The sequence below is a fragment of the Camellia sinensis genome, chromosome 14, assembly GCF_055761805.1.
Source record: "Camellia sinensis isolate YWXY chromosome 14, ASM5576180v1, whole genome shotgun sequence".
Taxonomy (NCBI): Eukaryota; Viridiplantae; Streptophyta; class Magnoliopsida; order Ericales; family Theaceae; genus Camellia; species Camellia sinensis.
In genome coordinates, this window is record NC_138974.1 from 129,201,262 (window position 1) to 129,208,593 (window position 7,332).

The following is a 7,332-nucleotide window of genomic DNA, read 5'->3' on the forward strand; positions in this document are numbered from 1 at the left end:
AATCATAATTAATTAGGACTAAGTGAAATCAATATAAATTAAGAATTAATTTAAAGTAATTTGATTTGATACTAAGCATAATTAATTAAGTCTAATTATGAGTCATTAGCAATTAATTTAATTATATCCAATTAAACATTAAAACAAAAAAATGTAGAAAGAATGAAAGTGTTCTAGAATCTTTGATATATAAAAGAAAAAGAAAGAAATGAAATCAAAAAGAAAAAGGAGATGCATGTGTCCTGGGCTAGAGAAACGCACGGCAGAGAGAGAGAGAGAGAGAGAGTTTTCAAGAAGAAAGGAAGAAGAAGCGAAGAAGGGGGTTTAGAAGGACACCAAGATTTAAGCCAAAAAAATTGTGGAAAATCATCTTTAAGGTAAGAAATTTCATCCTCTTTCTTGTATTATTTAAATAATTTAGACAAAAATTGATTCAAGGATTATTTAGAGAAACTATGAGTTGAGATGGGTTTCAAGAGAGTTTCATGGAGAGTATGTTTTAAATCAATTAATCTCCAAATTCCTTGTAGATGAATGTTCTCCAAAAGATTATAAATTTTCTATACATGAATTAAACATATAAATCTGAAAATTGAGTGTTAATTTAAGAAGATGAAGAAAATCAAGTTAAGTGTAGGATTATGGAAATAAATTTGAAAGTTAGTTAGTTTGAGTTTGATTTTTTTATTATTCTTCACAAATTTGAGGTTCATCCTTACATGCATGTTAGAATTTCAAAGTTTTAGATTTAATTCATGTGTAAAAAAACTTATGAGATTAAATTTGGGTTTGCATGTAAAATCAAGTTAGGACCAAGAGTATGAATTATGAGTTCTTTAATTTGTTAAACTTGGATTCAATTTCATATAAGTAGAAGAAGTTAGCAAGATGATGAATAAATGGAGTTATGTTCAATTTATGGAATCTAATGATACATACATCATGGATTTTGAAGGAATTGGATTAATTCAATCTCATATTTTGAAGAGAAAAAGGAAATGTTTTATGAACATCAAGTTTATGAAAAATTAGAATTAATCCTAATGCTAGATAAAGTTTTGATTTTATAATTAGATTTTTAATCCATGCATGTAATGTAATTTAAGATTTTATTTGAATTAAACATATTTTGATTACAAATTAAGTTGAGTTTAAGATTATGGAAATTAGTTAGAAAATTTATAAGAAGTTTCATGACTCCAATTTCATGATTTCAAGGAAAATAGAAAGAACTTGAGGCCAATTTTATGTAATTAAAGAGAAAATGAGAAATTGAAGCTATGATCAAATGTGTGAAAATTAATTTAGAAATGAATTACTTTGGGTGGAATTTATTTGTCCTATTATGAAATTGAGTTCCAATTGTACGTACATTATGAATTTTTCAAGAGTTTTGAAAGTTTAATTCGTATTTTAAAATTTGTGGGCTTGAAATTGGGTTTGATATGGAGAAGATGAGTTAAAACTAAATTTGGACAATTGGAGCATGATTTTGAATGAATGATTTCTAATTGAAAGTGTTTACTAAATTATCCAATGGTTCTCCATTTTTGTGTACCAAAAGTACATGTTTTGAGGCTTTGAATACCAAATTTGAACTTCAATTGCAATTTTGGAATTTTAGAATTTACGTTGTCCACTCGAGCGAGGAAAGTCTCGCTCGAGTGTGAAAATCGAGCTCCAGTAGTTTTCAAATTTTACTGTCCGTTCGAGCGGCCAAAGTGGCGCTCGAGCGGAGACCCATTTTCAGCATATTTTGGAAAATTGCATTTGGTTCACATTTTTTTTTATTCTCAACTCTTTCCAAAGCATTCTAGACATCATTTGTGACTCAATAAAGATTAATAAGCTACCAATCAACATAGATTAGTTAGTTAAAGAATGAATCATTGATCTAGTGGTAATTGTTTAAGAAGCCAAGTAAAAGATTAATCTATTTGGAAAAGAAGGGCTTAGTAATGAAAGAATATGTGAAATAAGAACCCGGTTTATTTGAATGAGAAAGAATAAGCGTAGTAGAACTTTGGACTATTTAGACGGAAAAAGACTAGAAAAGTCAAGTTTGATCAAGGGAGTAATATTGTATTTCAATGTGTACATGTTATGTGCTTGTGTAGGTCGCGCGCCATTATCTGCCTGTTTTATCTGATATGTCCAGTCTGTCTGATTTGCTTCTGTAGCCATCTGTAAGTAATAACTTTGTAAAGTTATGTTCAATATTAAATATTTTATGAACATTATGACATAAAATGATTAGTCTTCTGAAATGCTACGCTATGTTTTGAATGAATGAATGATTGTCCAAGATTCTGAAAGTTATTCGTGGCATCCTTAGCTTCATATGATATGCGTCTCTTTATGGGTCATTAGGTCCCTTCATGGGTCAGCAGGTCCCTTTATGGGTCATCAGGTCCCTTCATGGGTCATCAGGTCCCTTTATGGGTTATCAAAAACGTCTTTGTGCACATGAGTCATCGGAATGCCTTTAAAGCCGTCCCTTTATGGGTCATCGGATTTGTTAACGCTAATGGATGTACCACGTATGATTATATGCGAAATCTGAATATGGAAATGATTATGAATATGTATATGAATTTGTTTCTGATTTGGAATCTGAATATGCGTAAGACTCTGTTTCTGATAAGAATTTGATTTCTAACTCTGTGATGGACATCATTCATTAAATCCTTTACTCTGTTATTATTCACTAGGCCCCAGCTCATTGTTTTTATATATATATATATATATATATATATGTATGTAGGTGATCAGGCGCATGACCAAGCTTAGAGGCGTTTGCCTGGAATCAGTTCTTGACAGCCAACCTATGTGCCTCCCGTGGAGGTTCCAGACATGACTAGTGGTTATGGCTAAGTGCATAAGTTGAAGTTTTATTTTCTTGTCCAGCTAGACAAGTCCTTGTGTATTGTGTGAATAAGGCTAAGTCCCTTTTGTCTAGCTTATATATGCATATATATGATGATGTGTATATAAGTATATAAAAAGTTTAAAATTTTTCTGTCTCATATAAGTCTGCACAGCTCAATGGACGATGTATATTTGTTATTTGCTTCCGCTAGCCTCTAATATTATGTTAATTTGTCTCAGAGGCCTTCGGTAATCCAAGGATTACTGGCCGGTTACGATGCTAAACCTATAGGGGCGGGTTTGGGTCGTGACAGGTATTAACCCTCTATCAGTAACATTATTCATATTGATTAATTCATAGATCAAACCCATAATCTAAAAATTTATCATGAAACTAGACTTCTCAAATTTCATCTTTTAGTTAGAAATTACTAGATTTGGCTTAGTATAGAATTTTAAATAAATTTTCAAATACATAGTAAAATTTGTCTCACAGTTTCAGATTTAGTTAAAATTTTGTATAAATTCGTAGAAAGCTCAAAAATTGTTTCCAAAATTTTTGGATGAACTAGATATCATTATCAACAACTTTGTAGAAGAAATCATCTCGAAATTTTGAGTATAAAATTGTCTAAAAATTCGGGTAAACATGCTGGCAGATTCAAAACAGATTATTTTCGACACAGTTTGAGATTTAGTTAAAATTTTGTATAAATTCGTAGAAACCTCAAAACTTGTTTCCAAAATTCTGGATAAACTAGACATCATTATCAACAACTTTGTAGAAGAAACCATCTCGAAATTTTGAGTATAAAATTGTCTAAAAATTCGGGTAAACATGCTGGCAGATTCAAAACAGATTATTCCCGACACAGTTTCAGATTTAGTTAAAATTTTGTATAAATTCGTAGAAAGCTCAAAAATTGTTTCCAAAATTCCTGAATGAACTAGACATCATTATCAACAACTTTGTAGAATAAATCATCTCAAAATTTTGAGTATAAAATTATCTAAAAATTCGGGTAAACATGCTGGCAGATTCAAAACAGATTATTCTCAACACAGTTTCAGATTTAGTTAAAATTTTGTATAAATTCGTAGAAAGCTCAAAAATTGTTTCCAAAATTTCTGGATGAACTAGACATCATTATCAACAACTTTGTAGAAGAATCATCTCAAAATTTTGAGTATAAAATTGTCTAAAAATTCGGGTAAACATGCTGGCAAATTCAAAACAGATTATTCTCAACACAGTTTCAGATTTAGTTAAAATTATGTATAAATTCGTAGAAAGCTCAAAAATTGCTGCCAAAATTTTTGGATGAACTAGACATCATTATCAACAACTTTGTAGAAGAAATCATATCGAAATTTTGAGTATAAAATTGTCTAAAAATTTGGGTAAACATGCTGGCAGATTCAAAACAGATTATTCTCAACACAGTTTAGACAATTTATCATATATAAACTGAAAATTTCAAATATATAAAAAAAAATGAGAGGATTAAGAGGGTTTTCTTACTTAATAGTAGGATTCAAATGGGTGATGAAGTGATAGAAAAATTTTGCTTCCTTAACCTTCCCCTCTTCTTTTCCTTCTACTGAATCTCTCCTCACCCGTATATACTCTTTCTTTTGTTTGTATGTGTCCATGAACTAAGTCTACCTATGATATATATAGGCAGATTTCTCTCTCTCTCTCTCTCTCTCTCTTCATGATGTTATTCCCTGCCATAAACTTCACTCTACCCAAAAGCCATCATTTGGTGGAATTCACCAAGCCAACATGCAAGTTAGCATGTGGCATACCCTTGCCACCGAATCTGATTTTCCTATATAGATATTTTTTTAATAATAATTTATAACAATAATTATTGAACATCAATACCTTATTATTCTTAATAAGGTCTTTGTTAGTGATAGAATTGGGTTAATTTAAAACTATTTTTTTTTTTCACTATTCTATATTTTAGGTAGGTTCTGAATAACATTAATTAATTTATTTATTTTCTTTTAAGAATAATTTAAATATGGATTTTCACAACATTGGAGTGTCACATTTGAAAAAAGTACATTAAATTTTTTTTTAATGTCATATCATAATCGTCGCCACATTTGGGAGCAGCACACTAAAGAGTTTTTAATTTTTTTAGAGTGTCACATCATATCCGTCACATTAGAGTGTTACATGTCACGTTTGGAAAAAATACACTAAGAAATTTTTAATTTTTTTGGAGTGTCACATCATACTCGTCACGTTGTCATATTTGAGAAAAGTACACTAAGGAGTTTTTTTTTTGAGGTGTCAAATCATACCCACCACGTTGCCACATTAGAGAAAAGTACACTAAAGTGTTTTTATTTTTTTAAAAGTATCATATCATACTCGCCACGTTGTTGCATTAGAGAAAAGTATACTAAAATTTTTATTTATTTTTTTGAATAAAAGTTTTGGAGTGTCACATCACACCCGCCATGTTGTCACATTTAGGAAAAGTATACTAAGGAGTTTTTAATTTTTTTGAAGTATCACATTAGAGTATTATATTATACCTATCACATTACTAAAAGGGTATGGATGTCTACAAAAATACTACCAAAATCAAAAATAGGACTACACGGAAATAAACTCTCTACTAATAGGACTTAACAGATCAATAAAAAAAAATAGAATTAATTGGAGTACTTGTTTGTGAGATGAGATTTATTAATAAATATCCTTTTCATTTTTTTTTCTCTTTCTTTTTTATTTTTATTTTTTTTTTGATTTTAAGTTTTTTTTTTTTTTTTTTTTTTTTTAATGGGAGGATTATTTGCTAATACGGAAATGTCGTTTTAGCAGTATGATAATTTGTAAGTTATCTCTTTCAACTATTATTTAATATCTAATGGAATATTTAAAATGATATTATTAATATATTTAGTTTAATTTTTAAAAATTATTTTGGAGCTTATTATTATTTTATTATTTGTAGTGAAATTTTTTCATATTTAATTTTTTCAGAAACTTTTATCATTAAGATTCAAATTAGAAAAAATTAATAGACGGATTAAGTGTTATAATTTTTAGTTAAAGGTGTAAAATAATATGGACCAATAACTGCCAGAGTTAAAAGCTATAATCTATACCCATAAGCTACATCGTGCCTGTTTGGCACAGCTTATTTTCAACTTAAATCCACTTATAGCTTAAAATAAGTGATTTTGGAGTGTTTGGTGTAGCTTATGGGTGTAGATTGTAGCTTTTTATAAGTGAAAAATGAGTTTTTTGGTTAAGTGAGGGAAGAGGTGGTTTTCGAAAAAGCTTAAGCGGGAAGCTGCCATTTGAGGGGCAAAATGACTTAAATGCGCCTCACAATTTCAAGTTATTACAAGTGTGCCATGTATATAAATCAAAGCACACTCATTTTTCTCTCTCGCAAGAACCAGAGAGGCGATTCCCGGCGAATGGAGGCGATTTTCGGCGACGGCAGGGGATTTCTAGTTCTCTCTCTTTCTCTCTCTTTCTCTCTCTTTGGTTCGTGCGGTTTGAAACCCTAACGTCGTGGTCTGAAACCCTAACGTCACGATCGGAGAACCACTACCATCGCATCAACGAACTAGAGCTCTCTTTCTCTTTCTCTCTCTTCATGATCTCTCTTTTCTTTCTCTCGCTCGCTCTCCTTCTTTCTCACAATCTGCTACGTCGTCACCTCTGGTCACCACCGCGATGGCGATCTGAAACCTATCCATTGCTATCGCGATCGACCCGTGTTCTCTCCCCATCTCTCTCTCTCTACGATAGCAATTGCGATTTGAAACCCTAACCACCGCCATCCCCCTCTCTCTCTCTCTCTCTCGATCTGTGTTGTTTGTCACTGTCGCCGTCACCATCGCGATTTGTGTTGATCTGCATTGGAACCCTAGCCACCGGCAGTTGTTCGCTGGCGGCATTGAAACCCTAGAAAAAAAAATTGAAGAAAAAGAAAAAAATCAATATTAATATTAATTAAAAAATAAAAAAATTGTATATTTTTTAAGAAAAAGAAAAAAAATCAATATTAATTAAAAAATCAATATTAATTGGTATTATTTATTAATAAATTAATATTGTATATTTTGTAATGAATTAATTATTAATTGATACTAATTAATAAAAATTGTTGATTATTAATATTATGTTATACTAATAAAAATTAATTATTAATTTTAATTGATACTAATTAATAATTTTAGTAATAATTCAGACTAATTAAGCCATTAATTGATACTAATTAATAATTTAAGTATTAATTGATACTGATTAAGCAATTAATTGATACTATTTAATTTATAATGGAAAAAAATTGTTACAATAATGCTTCCATTACATTTTTATCAAATGTATCAATTTTTATATTAGTTGATACTAATTAATACTAATTATATTAACTTTTATTAATGAAATAATTTTTTAAAATTAAAACTGAAAAAAAAATGACAAAA

General features: G+C 29.8%; 1 long non-coding RNA gene across 1 annotated transcript; it reads left to right on the top strand.

Annotated features, from left to right (window-relative positions):
- The first annotated feature begins 216 nt into the window (after positions 1 to 216).
- Positions 217 to 3,026, top strand: LOC114318352 (uncharacterized). Its single transcript, XR_014350009.1, has 3 exons — positions 217 to 377; positions 2,118 to 2,186; positions 2,765 to 3,026. It is a non-coding gene; the product is annotated as an uncharacterized LOC114318352 (long non-coding RNA).
- The last annotated feature ends 4,306 nt before the right edge of the window (positions 3,027 to 7,332 follow it).